Raw genomic sequence first — 14,933 nt, 5'->3', positions numbered from 1 at the left:
GGGAGATCAGATAAGGAAAATGTTGATTTTATGAAGGAACACAATTCCAGAGTCTCCACCCATACACACTTATGGCTTGTGAATGATACGTGAGCTTTGTCGAGTATATATGTGCACGTTTACACATAACTGTTTACATATATGTGCATGTATAATGGCTTCATTTTTTTCCTTTTTTTTTGCATTGAGGTTCATCTTCAGTTGACATAACATGAACTTAGTTGCACTGATACATGTAAATGAGATTGTGATACAAAGTAGAGCTGCAGTTACTTCACACACGGATGGACAATCAAACACTGACCCAATATTCCAGCCTGAATTCATGCATACAGATCTATTTATCACTGTTGTATTAAAGGCAAACAGGCATGTTGTAGCAACGCTCCTTAAGACATGTTGAGAAGAAGTGCCTTTCAGGGTGCACGGGTTTCTTCATCACTTGTTAAAAAAACAGACACTTGTTATACCTCTCCATTTTGCTGCTTAATGTAGTGACTAATAGCTGAGTCAGTCGCCACACACCCACAATCAGTTGTGTCCATAAAATAAAATAAAAAATCTGGATCTCCTGCTTGTGCTAACTGATTACATTGTTAAATTCATATACAAACATGTTCAATAAACAACATAGAATTTATAAGTTTATGGCATATGCCATATGTTATAGTATATAACTGAATTTCATTTCATTAGAAAATCCTTGCAATTAAAACAGAAGATCTGCTCCTTTCCCTTTCATTGTTCTGTGGTGTCTAAGTGCAGGTAATTACCTATCGCTCACCGACTCAACCACCCAGACAAATTTGTATGGACATAGGAGCAAATATTTGTGTCCACTGCAACGACCACCATCAGAGTTGTCCACTCGATCTTCCTGTGCTTGTCTAGCACACAAGAACGACAAAAGGACGAGTCCTTTCACTTCCACTGGACCGTGATAAAGACCCACTGCAGAATCTCAGACAAGGCAAGGTACAGGTGAGGACAAAACCTCTAGTGACTCAGAGGTGGTCTGAACGGCCACGGGGCTTGTGTAACCACACAGAGCAGATGAACCGAGACTCTCTAACTAAAAAATTAATCAAGTTATACTGATGCCGAACTGATGTATGCACATTAACCAAATAATGGTATTTACTGCGGCTGATGGCCTCGATCGCCTCACCCTCCGTTTGTCTTCCTGTACTGGCTTTTCATTTAGGCACTTCGAATTTCAATTACGATCTAATCTAGAGTCTCCTGAATAGTAATTATCCCCCATCACCAGAGCAGGAGGAGAAACCCAACGTTATCTAACATAAATACTCTTCAGTGAATAATCTGAAAAAGGAACAGCGTACCTTTGCTAATTTATCAAAGGAGAAACAGCACATGGTCTACCAAGGGTGTGGACCAGGGATATGCATAATCATGGGAAAAGAAAAGGAAAAATATGACAGTGTGAAATGTGATGTCATTATTTATGCAATACTTTTAAAAAAATTCCAGATGTGAAATTTTTGTAGGAAGTGTATAGACAAAAGAGTTTTTCGACGTGATTATTAGTTAAAATGTTACTCGTTAAGAAAGTTACATCATATAGAATTATATATTTACATCAATATCAAAAATTTTCCAACAAAAGTCCACACAGTTAAGTGCCACTGTAACCTCCAGTCTCTCCCACTCACTGCTCCATGTCCCTCATCTCCCCTGGAGGCTTCTTTGTCTCCAAGTGTAATTGCTTCTCTCTGCTTTAGAGCAACTCTTGTCTGGGGACACAAAACTTGTCTCTGTGAATGACTGCATGTGTCTGGGGTCAAAAGTCCAAAAGAGAAGCCGTTCCATACAGCCCTGCGCTTCCACATGCCAGACAAGGTTGAAGAAATATTTACAAAAAGGTGTTCTTCCCTGTTCTTTTCTTTTCTTTGTTTTTTTTTTATACTTTCCAAACAGAAATCTGTGACTCATTCATACTTAGTCATCAAGAACTATATGTGCATGCCAAGGACAAATGTATTAGTAATTAAAATTAGTATATGAGTAATTTGCACGCACTTTGCTGTAAAAACTTAAAGGGATCAATCACCCAAAAAAATGAAAATTCGGTACATTTTTTAGCCTCATAAGCCCGAGAGCATTAGGCCATTTGTTTTAAACTTCTTATGTGCAACACCATTAACAATATTTTGAAAATTTCTCAGTGTTTTACTTCTTTTTTCATTGTTCTTTTGGACCCCATTGACTTTTTTTTTTACCAATTCAGACAGTTGTGGCCTAAAGTCCTCATTTTTTGGGGGGCCGATTCAGCATGTAGAATCAGCGACAGAGGGAACTCTGATTGGCTGTTCAGTTTAGTGAACGAGTCGAAGCCTGAGAATAGCAGCGAGCAAACAAGTCAAGGCGGTACAGACAAAAGTCTGTTCTAATTTTACATCATGTACCTGAGTGAATGTTTAATATTAACATGAGCCGAGTGGAATGTAGAAAGTGATCAGCATTAATGATATTCAAAATGGTAAGCATGCTGTGCTTCGTTTACGGTTTGTGTATCTGCAGCCTGCAGTGCCGGTCTCCCTTCTTGACAGGTTCGCATGCATTTTTTTTGCTAGTTCTTTGGCGTCGGTTTGGTGTGTCCCTACCCTAATGGTTAGAGAGTCGGACTTGTAACCCGAATGTTCGAGTTTTAGTACTGGCAGGAAATGACGGTCTCACTACCCAAAAATGAGGTGCCCTTGAGCAAGGCACCTAACCCCCAATCACTCCCCAGGTGCCGCAGCAAAAATGGCTGCCCTTTGCTCCGGGTGTGTGTGTGTGTGTGTGTGTTCAATACTCACTGCTGTGTGCGTGCACTCGGATGGGTGAAATGCAGAGCACAAATTCACAAATTCAAATTAAATGGTGTGGGACACCATTGGCCACACGTAACGTCACTTTTCACTTTTCTATTCCTTTATGTATGCACAAGACTGAGACTTTTTGTTGTTTTTGTTGTGTGTTATCTCTGTTTTGAAATGTTTTCCTGAAAAACTGAACAGCCAGGATACAATGAATTGAACATCAAATCTGGAAATCGACCAGCAAAAACATTTTTATATAGAAAAAAAAATCTCTATTGTCGCCACACTCCCCATCAAACAATCAGCAAATGTTGTTGGTTTGTGTGTCTTTATGCATTTGAGTGGTCGTTTTGTAGTAGTTTTGACATCTGAATAAGGGAAAACACTCACCGCAGCTTAAAGAAATAACACCTGCCCGTGAAACGACAGCTTTTGTCCATCTGCACATGGTGGGCAATGTTTTGATTCATCAGGGGTGACTTCTAGCGTAAAGAATGTGGGAAAACGCACTGGAGGGAAACCCGTGCTATGAGCTCACCTGTCTATGTAATGCTTTTCACTTCTGACAGACCTGCACTCTGCCATTGTCATTGCCCTCTCCTTGTCCATTCATCCATTGACGTAAAATAAACGGACAATGGGAATAAATGGAAGTGCTCGACACGATCTGTGAACGTTAAGGAGAGAACCTCTGATTACAGTGCTACCGAACAACCACAGTCTGTGCGCAAAGTAAATAAATGCCATATTTGTGCGGCTACATCAGTGTCAGATATCGATCAGCTGTGCGATTACAGCCCTCGCACTTTCTCCTATTGTAACAGGTTGGGCTCAACAAGCCGTAGCATTTCACATAATATCCCTGGCAAAAGAAAAACAATGTTGCGTATTGTGTAACCAAAACATAGCGTCAGTACCTGCAGGCTTTCAACCCAAAAATGAGCACAACAGAAGACTCGCTGCATGTATGAAATAGACCTGCTATTGTGAGCGACACTACTTGAGTTTCCTGCACAATGTGTACGGCGCAGTCTCCGTAAGGTGACCCAACTGGGGCAGTTTATCAGTTAGCACCCTGGAGGTTTGATGAGAGAGAGAAAAAAACATGTTTTTCAACAATTATTCATCACTTTAAAATAGTCACCTGTTCTTAATCCATTTACAATAAGCGAGCTCTCTCTATATGGAGCAGTGTGTCCTTTGGCTAAACTTGAATTTAAAGAACCAAACATAAATGACTTGCTTGCGAGATCTCAGATATCAAATTGCCATTTTAACATTTAAATGTCCCTATGCACACAAGTTCGGTATGAATATCTTTACACCATTTAGTAGTTCTCAACTAAAACACCCAGACACCAGCATGAGGCCGCCTTCATTAATTCCTCCTTTGTTTGCGATGGAGAACTCCTTGCAAATGATTTGTGGGATCAGACTGCGAACATCGTCATTTGCACTCTTAATGAGATTAAAAAGATATTAATCAGAATTACCAGGCTAATTAAGTGGAACTAATTAACCATTATCAGAGTGAGGTCATTAACGTATTTCACAGCCAAATATTTGAGGCAAATAGTTGCTATGGGATTTTAACACTTAGGTTTAGTCTAGTCCTGGGCTGGACTTACATGACAACTAACAAATTACCGCTGAAAAGAAACCGCATGCTGTGAGCAGCATGTTCAGACTCACAATCTTAAAATACTCTCCACACATCAGTCAAACCAACTGGAACAATTATCAGTGATTCATTCTGCAGTAAAAATGGCCCAATCACCAAATGCAAATATAACTTTCCTGGTAAGCAATTGGTTGACTTCTGTTTCACTCCTTTTGTGTGAAATGCATTTTTCTACTTTTATATGCTTGCTCATGACAAGCAGACATTCAGGAAAAGCCCTACTCTGACAGTCAGCTTAGTTTTCGAAGCAATCCTGGGTGTTTTCGAGCTTAAACAGGTGGAACTAGTCCTGCATTGGCTGTTAGCGATCAGGTCTTTGAGCTGCTAATAACTCTGAGACTCCAGGGAGCCTAACAGTCGGTTCACACTCACCATAGGCTCGTTCACACCTGACTGGACAAGACCGGGCTGCTCTGTCCCATCATTTACTCACCCTCGCATTGTGACAAACTTTTATGTGGAACACAAAATAAGCCATTTTGAAGAACTGTTTTGTCCATATGAAAGTCAGTGGGGTCCAAAACAACACCGAACCCCATTTACTTTCATTGTATGAACAAAAAAACATTATCCAAAATATCTTCTTTTGTGATCCACAGACAAAAAGAAAGGTTTAACACAACATGAAGGTGAGTAAATGATGACCCAAAAAAAAAAAAAAAAAAAAACTATCACTATCTCTTGAAATGTCCAATCCTCTAAACTTCTCTCAGGCATGAAATGGCAATGTTGAAAAGTACTATCAGGTATAATCATAATCATTACCACACCAAATAGTAATGTTAATGAAGTATAATCTGGCAGGAATAATCTCTGTCTTTGTATTCATATGCAAGCAATTAGCGAAATATCTGCTTCAAAAGCAGTACCGAAACCAAAAGACCAGAGGTCCTTCCCAACACTATTCTGCACCTCAAATAGGAGTTTCTGTTTGGCACAAGTCATCTTCTCTTTCCCCTGCGCTGATGTCAGTATATAGCCAAGCAGGATAAGACTACAGAAGGCAGAGTGAGAGAACTCCCTGGAAACAGAGCAGGACTATTATCTACAGGGGTAAAGGGTGGTCTTCCCGACACACACATCTCAGGAATTCCTGACATGGACTAATGCCAGGTCAGCCAGGAGCCACACCAACAATAATCTACTTTCAATTTGTCTGCTGAGGGTGAAAGAAAGAGAAGGCCAAGCGTACGTTTCTGTGGGAGGAACGGAGCTTGGCGACGAGCCCTCTCACGTGGCAGAGTCTTAAATTGAACCACCCTAAATTGCCTAAAGACATCTACTGTCAGAAGGACAAAGGCATGAAGGAAAAATGAAAGAAGGAGGACGTTATTAAAATATGTTGCATGTGCTTACAACATTTTCACAGAGCTTATGTTAATAATAATAAAAAATTGAACGAATGTAAACAATATAAAAATAGTGCTATGTTCAGCTTTTCCATGGTATTTTACATTATTGTACTCCTTACAAACAATAATAAAATAATAAAGTGCATATGTGCTGCTACATTCAGTACTTTTATCCTGCAAGAAGAATTCACAAATTGACATTAAATTACACATTAAATTGACAAAAACAAAAACATCTCAAATAAATGTTTTGAACTTTCTATTTGTGACCCTGGAACACAAAACCAGTCATAAGTCACACGGGTATATTTGTAGCAATAGCCAACAATACATTGATTGGGTCAAAATTATCAATTTTTCTTTTATGCCAAAAATGATTAGGATATTAAGTAAAGATCATGTTCCATGAAGATATTTTGTAAATTTCCAACCGTAAATATATCAAAAATGTATTTTTGTGAGTGGATATGCATTGCTAAGGACTTCATTTGGACAAATTTAAAGGCGATTTTCTCAATATTTACATTTTTTTGCACCCTCAGATTCTGAATTTTCAAATAGTTGTATCTCAGCCAAATACTGTCATATTCTAACAAACCATACATCAATGGAAAGCTTATTTATTCAAAATTCAAAATATTCAAAAAATTACCCTTATTGTGGTCCAGGGTCACATTTATCAAACAATTCTGAAAAAATGTATTATGGTTTCCACTAAAATGTTAAACAGCACACCTGTTTACAACATTGATAATGATTAAAAAGCACCAAAGCAGCATATTGCAAATGAAACTTTAAAACTTGACTAAAAATAAAAACTTACAAAAACAAATGATCTATGTGATTCACATTTATTAAAAAGGCATCACTTGTTCCATACAGATGCTACAGCGCAGTAGTTTATTTTCCCCAGGATATGAGGGTAATGAGTCCTTCAGAGATAAGAGTGTCTGAGCTGGCCCTAGTCTCAGTTGTTCTTCAACAGTCAGATAACAGCATTTCACAAGCCTCAGGTCTTTAATAATAAGATAGGGGAAGTTTAGCCCTTGGTGGGATAAGCAGTGGAGCTTGTTTATCACAGATGATCTGATGGCACAAGACCACAAGATCTGGAAACTAGAGTTAAAGGATTAGTTCACTTCAGAATTCAAATTTCCTGATAATTTACTCACCCCCATGTCATCCAAGATGTTTATGTCTTTCTTTATTCAGTCGAAAAGAAATTAAGGTTTTTGAGGAAAACATTCCAGGATTTTTCTCCATATATTGGACTTTAGTGGGGTTGAAGGTCCAAATTGCAGTTTCAGAGCTAGTGCAAGATGAGCATTTGTGGTTAAAAAGTATGTACATTTTTATTTTTTTTAGAAAATGACAGATCGTTTCACTAGATAAGACCCTTATTCTTTGTCTGGGATCGTGTAGAGCTCTTTGAAGCTGCACTGAAACTGCAATTTGGACCTTCAACCTCACTGAAGTCCACTATATGGAGAAAAATCCTGGAATGTTTCCCTCAAAAACCTTAATTTCTTTTCAACTGAAGAAAGACATAATCATCTTGGATGACATGGGGGTGAGTAAATTATAAGAATTCTGAAGTGAAGTAATCCCTTACAAAATATTCATGTTTTTTCGCCAAAAAAAAAAAAAAAAAAAAACTTGTTAATTGATAAAATTGACTTCAACTGCCCTGGTTGGGTCATCTTACCAAGACATTGTACAGGAAAGTGAGTACGGTTGAAGTGATGTCCATCTGTATCATGTATATCTGTGCCAGGCGTTCTCACCACATGGTCAGCAGGGTAAGAACAGGAAACCAGATGAAGCTTCCTCAACGTTCAGGGTGGCACGTATATCACTCCATTCTGAGAAAAGTGAGAGTGCACTTCACACATCTATGAGCTGAGAGAGTCTGAGGTGTTATCTCTCCATCCCCTCTTGTGTTTCCGTTAGAGTATCTCAGCCCGCCTTTGGTCACTCTTGTCTGTAGTGAAGTGATTACTGCTGATTAAACCTTAACAGAGCAATATGCTGTAAGGTGCTGGACTTAGGAACAAGAGGGACCGAAACTGCTGTTCCTTTGACCCTCGAATCGGTAACAGTTTACAATAAGGTTTCATTAGTTAACATTAGATAACTACTTTAGTTAACATGAACTATGAAGGAACATACTTCTACAGCATTACAGGCAAACTATGGAAGCCTGTATGCATCTAATAATAATAATAATAAACACTAATTGTGACTTTATACACTATAACATTCAAAAGTTTGGGCTCATTAAAAGTTTTTTTTTTTTTTTTTAAATAAATTAATACTTTCATTCAGCAAAAATGCATTAAATTGATCAAAGGTGACAGTAAAGACTTGTATTATTACAAATATGTCTATTTCAGATAAATGTACATGTATTATTAAAAAATCTTACCAACCCCAAACTTTTCAATGGTAGAGTTCCTTGCATTAACAACGTTATTTCTCAGAATTACATTTTTTTCACACACTGTAAAAAAGAATTGTTGGTTTAACTTGAAAAAGTAAGTTTCCTGGTTGCCTTAAAATTTTGAGTTCATTAAAATTAAAAATTTGAGTTAATACAATGAAGGCGATTGGTTTATTCAACAGAAACTCAAAATATTATGTTATCTGAACTACATTAATTATCTAAGTTGATTTAACAAAAGAAAACATTTTTATGATCATGAATTTTTTTTGACAGGGCATAAATATTTTATATTTCACAATTGCGACTTATATCATGCAGTATACAGTATACCTCGAAAAGTAAATGTATTTTGTATTTTAAACTTTATCTTATACTTGCCTTTTTATACTTTTTACTCAGAGGTGGAAATGGGCTTCAAATGTAAATGGTGTGTATTTTAATCCAACATTTATAGTCTCAAATCCTGTGCTCTCTAAAGATGGGTGGCTCCACACGTGTCAAAATGTAAGCGAAAAAAAAAAAATGAACCAACAAACTTCCTCATCAAACTTATACTATTAAAAATGTAGGACAGTAAAAGGGTCAGTTTTGTCTAGTGTTACTCATAAACTGATCCCCATGTCTCTGGTAGACATTTTACTATATTATTATGTAGATCTAAAGGTTTTCTATTTGATCCATGAGAAAGTGTAGGCCGCTGTCTCCTTTGTACAGACACTGGAGTACAGGAGCCATGCCTGAATTGGTATTTCAGGTCCCTAGTGTCCTGCAAATGAGTTGTAACAGGCATATGACACAATCGGGAGCTCAAGCAACCTCTTAAACAAACAGACCAGCAGCAACAGCGTGCCAGTTCCCATCACGGACCACACAACTCGACCGGACCCAGCTCACTGCACATCGCCTTTTTCCACAAGTCCTCGAAATGGCGCCTGTGATAAAGATCGAGCAGGACCACATGAAGAGAAAAACCAACAACTAATTACACTATTACCGCTGCAGGTTGTGATAAAGTTCCCAATCGCAAATGTTCACAGCCACTGGCAAAAATGTTTTCTTTTGTGCTTCCCCCCTAAATGTGGCACATGCTGGCATCCTGCACGACGTAACAAACATCCTGTCAGAACCATGATAGCTCTAAATAAACATGACATGTAATGTATGTGTATATATACTGTAATTGTCTTCATAGATATTTGTCACAAAAACATGACTGGAAAATGTAAGCCGATTTTAAATATTTGGGAATCTTGTTTTCACCCTTGGAATGTGTGGATAAGGAAGAGGAAAAAAAATATTTAGGAATGCAATATGCATCCTAATGTGAAATGAGCTTTTGTGGGGTGGTTTACTGTTATATGTAGTCCCTTGGTTTTATCCGACAGCTGCAGATTAATAAAGGGCTAAAACATTTGAAAATATTCCAACATCATTAAAGTTGTTTTTACTGATTATTCATGTCTTTCTCGGAATTGTTGACTCATTCATATCAATGAGCTTGTGATCTTATCTGCTTTCAAGTGTTCAAACAAGTCTTATCAAAACACCATGCCATCAGGTCGCGTTAAAAGCTGTTCACAGTGCTAATGTTTTCAATATATACAGTCATGCTCAAAATTATTCATACCCTTGGTAAATATGACCAAAGGTCTGGCTGTGAAAATAAATCTTCATCATTAATACTTTTGATCTCTTATTTAAAAAAATCTACAAAAATCCAACCTTTCATTGGAGAATAATAATTTTAAATGGGGGGAAAATCTCATTATGAGAGAATTGTTTTTCTCTAATACACACTGCTCACAATTAATCATACCCTTTTATTCAATACTTTTTGCAACCTCCTTTTCCCAAGATAACAGCTCTGAGTCTTCTTCTATAATGCCTGATGAGTTTGGAGAACACCTGACAAGAGATCAGAGACCATTCCTTCATGCAGAATCTCTCCAGATCCTTCAGATTCCCAGCTCCACACATGGAATAATGGATTCTATCAAATACCAACAGATAAAAAATCAAAACCTGACTGTCCCTGTTAGAAGTCATATAATGGGCTGTAGTTGGATCTTCCATCAGGACTATGATCCAAAACAAATATTAAAACCAACACAAAAATGTGTCACTGAGCACAAAATGAAGCTTCTTCCATGGCCATCCCAGTTCCCTGACCTGAAACCTAAAGAAAATGAGTGGAGTGAACTGAAGAGAAAAAGCACCAACATGGAGCTGGGAATCTGAAGGATCTTGAGAGATTCTGTATGGAAGAATGGTCTCTGATCTCTTGTCAGGTGTTCTCCAAACTCATGAGGCATTATAGAAGAAGACTCAGAGCGGTTATCTTGGGAAAAGGAGGTTGCAAAAAGTATTGAATAAAAGGGTATGATTAATTGTGAGCAGTGTGTATTAGAGAAAAACATTTCTCTCATAATGAGATTTTCCCCCCATTTAAAATTATTATTCTCCAATGAAAGGTTGGATTTTTGTAGATTTTTTAAATAAAAGATCAAAAGTATTAACGATGCAGATTTATTTTCACAGCCTTCTTTGGTCATATTTACCAAGGGTATGAATAATTTTGAGCACGACTGTGTATATATATATATATATATATATATATATATTAGGGCTGTCAATCGATTAAAAATTTTAATTTAATTAATTACATACTCTGTGATTAATTAATCTAAATTAATTGCATACATACTTTTTGATGTGAAAGTATTAAATATTTAAATTCAAATGAATAATCAATGCAGGGTTTTTCCTGGGTCAAAAATGGTCTTCGGTGGTGACAGACATGGTCATCCACACAAACAGTAATAAGTGCCCTACCCACGTGATCTGCGAGCCCGATACTGACAATAAAGTACCCGTCACTCTCACTGTAATTCTTTCTTGCCCTCTTTGCAAAAAAAAAAAAAGAAAAAAAAAAGTGATTTTATAGCTTTGTAAGAGAAGATGCTTTTTTGCTAAACCTGAAAAGTATTAAAAAGTAACATTTAGAAGTTATATTAACTAATAATATAATTTTCTACCATATACAATTGAATGCACCTAGCTAACAACAACTTGCTTTGTTCTGGTTTCACCTCACTCCAGTCTAAACTAACTGATTTTATAGGTAGGCCTAATTTACTAGACATTGTCATTTAAATAACCTGAAAATATTGTGGATTATTAAGGCTAATTTTACTAACCACTCTTGCTAAATGGGGTAAGCACACTTATGTTCTCATTTCAGAGTTGTTCGAGTAAATGATTCATTATAGACCGTGTGGACAGATCAGTTGTTTTCATGATTCATTAAAATGAATCTGTTCAAATCATTAGGTCGCGAATCAGACATTAGCGGACGTTGACGCGTTGCATGCGAATCGTGACTGTTATTAGGACATGGCAAAAGATTTGTCAACACAGAAAACACTTCACCACTGGATAGGATTTTCTTTTTGTTTACTGAAAGTGTGGTTTATGTCAGCTGCACGTGCAGGGCGCCTGTCAGAGAAGATGAGGTGACGTTCTTTTAAGCTCTATTCACACACATATATATACATATATATATACATATATATATATACATACTATTACTATTACTATTTTAAGCTCATCAAGACTGCATTTATTATGTAAAAATACAGAAAAAACAGTAATATTGTCAAATATTATTACAATTTAAAATAAGGTTTTCTATTTTAAAATACTTTAAAATATAATTTATTTCTGTGATGCAAAGTTGAATTTTCATCAGCCGTCACTCTAGTCACAGTCAGAGTCACATGATCCTTCAGAAATCATTCTAATATGCTGATTTGATACTCATTTATTATCAATGTTGGAAACAGTTGTGCTGCTTAATATATTTTTTGGAACATGTGATACTTTTTTCAGGATTTGAATAAAAAGTAAAAAAAAAACAGCATTAATTCAAAATAGAAATCTTTTCTAACATTAAAAGTCTTTACTATCATAAATAGTTTTTTTACAAAAATATTAGGCAGCACAACTGCTTTCAACATTGATGAGAAGACATTTTGAATCAGCACATTTCTGAAGGATCATGTAACACTGAAGACTGGAGTAATTATATATATATTTTTAGTTTTTTAGTTAGTTTTTGTACTGTATAAAACTAGCTAGAATTTTTAAAATTGACACGGAATATTCAAAAAACTACTTTTTTTGGTAGACCGTTAGCTACAAATAAAGGTAAATACATAATTTGGCAGGTGAAGCAACAGACCTGTTAAACACTTCCTTGTTAAACCTCTGTTTTGTTCACAAGGATCTGCATTGCGTGCAAAGGCAATCAGAGAAGTGGATTAGCATAACTGAAAAGATGTCCCTCTGCATACATGATGACATACACTGTAACATTTGGACTGATATTACATCCACAATCTAGAGTTACTCTCTGCTCCCTGTTATGCAGATATTTCCCGCCTTAACCCTGCTGTAGGCAGTCAGTATCCAGTGGCGGGACGCAAAAGGCTGCTAGAGAAGCCTCTTCTCCATCCCTGGAGAACCTGCTGCAGTACAGACTGTTTGTCTTAATGTACTACATCCCCTGCCAGCGCCTCGAGGCAAACACAGCCATAGTATTTTTTCTATATGATGGTCTCCCAGGTGCCTGAAACCATATAGCGCATCTTACAAAAGGTAATTAAAAAGAGCAAAAGCATGCACACAGAAACTGTAACGCAAGTCCACTCCTTTCAGAGGCCTGTTTTGTAACCGCTGTCTGAGGGGTAAACGGATCTGCGGTGGCCTGGCTGAGATCGAGGAGGAGGGGGGCGGGCGATTAAGGATGCCTCCGGGGCATGAAGCAGGATAACCAGGCGAAGATTATTCATCTCACTGTGAGAAAATCCAAGAGCTATGGCATGGCGACACCCCACCCTCTCTGTCTACGGAGCACGGTTACCTGCTCCCACAGACTCTGCTCTTTGACAGTTTGGTCCAGAATACGCCGGCGAAGAGTCTTCTGTATCCTCAGGCACTTCATTGGTTCCAGTGTCTAAGAAGTAATTCAGTGATCTGGACAAAGCAATACTACATTAAATAAGGAATAACTTCCTGAGACTCGCCAATTCTTTTTCATCTTCTGTAGAAAATGTTTTGATTGTCTTTTATTTCTTAATACATGTTGCAAATACTACTGTCATTAAAATACTAATTTGTGTTTTTCAGAGATACCAAATTTTGGGAAGTTTGACTATGAAAACCTTGTTTGTAAAATATTTCTATAAAATATTCCTATGGTATATTAAGGTAAAATTAGCCTATAATTGTTATAATAAACAGAGTTTTATTTATATATATATATATATATATATATATATATATATATATATATATATATATATATATAAAACTTGTAATAATATTTGTAATAATATGCAATAATATAATGTAATAATTATGTAATAATATAAATTGTTAAAGCATATTAGAATGATTTCTGAAGGATCATGTGACTCTGACTGTGACTAGAGTGACGGCTGATGAAAATTCAGCTTTGCATCACAGAAATAAATTATATTTTAAAGTATTTTAAAATAGAAAACCTTATTTTAAATTGTAATAATATTTGACAATATTGCTGTTTTTTCTGTATTTTTACAGAATAAATGCAGTCCAACAATTAAATGAATAAACAGAGTTATATATATATATATATATATATATATATATATATATATAATAATTATTTTTACACTTATTTGTTATCTCATTTCTTTTATTCTAGCACTCATTTTTGCTCCTTTTTACACACACTGTTTAATAAATCAGGAAATAAATACTAAACAAACAAATCACTCCCTAATATGATCATATTAGATTATATTAAAATTTTAACAGAAATTGTGATTTCTGTGATACTTATTGACCTTATTAGTTTGCATTCAGAAATACATTATAATATATATATATATATATATATATATATATATATATATATATATATATATATATCAAATATACAGTCTAGAGGATATTACACACAAATATTTTATAGAAGAATGACCCCATTTAAGTCATATTTAAAGTTGGCATGAACTGGGTATAATTTGAATAACTGGTATTAAAACTGTTATATGCTGTAAATGTTGGAACCGTTATATAATCCCTTAGAGAACTACACCTGTTGCTGAAGCCTAGGGGAAACACTGATAAGCAGGCATGACCTCTCAAAACAAGAGACCAAAAAGAAAAGGTGGTAATTTGTCCCATTGCCAGAGGGCAGTATCACCTTCTCATGATCATGCTTCCCTTCCTCCAGTTCTCTCTCACCTCTGTCTTTCTCAGAGTGACAATTTTCTAAAAATACGGAAGGAATCACCCATCCCCCCCCATCTCCATCTTTGACATATTGTGTTCACTGTAACTGAAGCCTCTTCAAACTCTTTCTCTGTCTTTCTTTCTCGCTCCCCATTTTTTTCCCCCTTGTGCCAATGTCATCGCCTCACAAGCTGTGATCTCCAGGGACCTCCGAGATCAAACAAACTGTTCCCAGTTGACATTTCTAACGGAAGTGGTGAGATCTGCAAAGAGATGGACTTTGAAGGCTTTGAGAACATTCCAGAGGTTCATGATCTATCTTAGAGTCTGATTCATGCAAGTCATGCTGTCTATCT

The 14,933-nt window shown here is 36.4% G+C and overlaps 1 long non-coding RNA gene across 2 annotated transcripts in view; it reads right to left on the bottom strand.

Annotated features, from left to right (window-relative positions):
- Positions 1–7,411: 7,411 nt before the first annotated feature.
- The window catches only part of LOC125251598, a 40,505-nt gene continuing 32,983 nt past the window's right edge, over positions 7,412–14,933 (bottom strand). For both annotated transcript variants that reach the window (XR_007181038.1, XR_007181037.1), the window contains one exon: positions 7,412–7,717. This is a non-coding gene — a long non-coding RNA (uncharacterized LOC125251598). The remainder of the gene's footprint in view (positions 7,718–14,933) is intronic.

The sequence above is a fragment of the Megalobrama amblycephala genome, linkage group LG17 (assembly GCF_018812025.1).
Source record: "Megalobrama amblycephala isolate DHTTF-2021 linkage group LG17, ASM1881202v1, whole genome shotgun sequence".
Lineage (NCBI taxonomy): Eukaryota > Metazoa > Chordata > Actinopteri > Cypriniformes > Xenocyprididae > Megalobrama > Megalobrama amblycephala.
The sequence above is the reverse complement of the archived record's forward strand: the minus strand, read 5'-3'. Positions and strand labels throughout refer to the sequence as shown.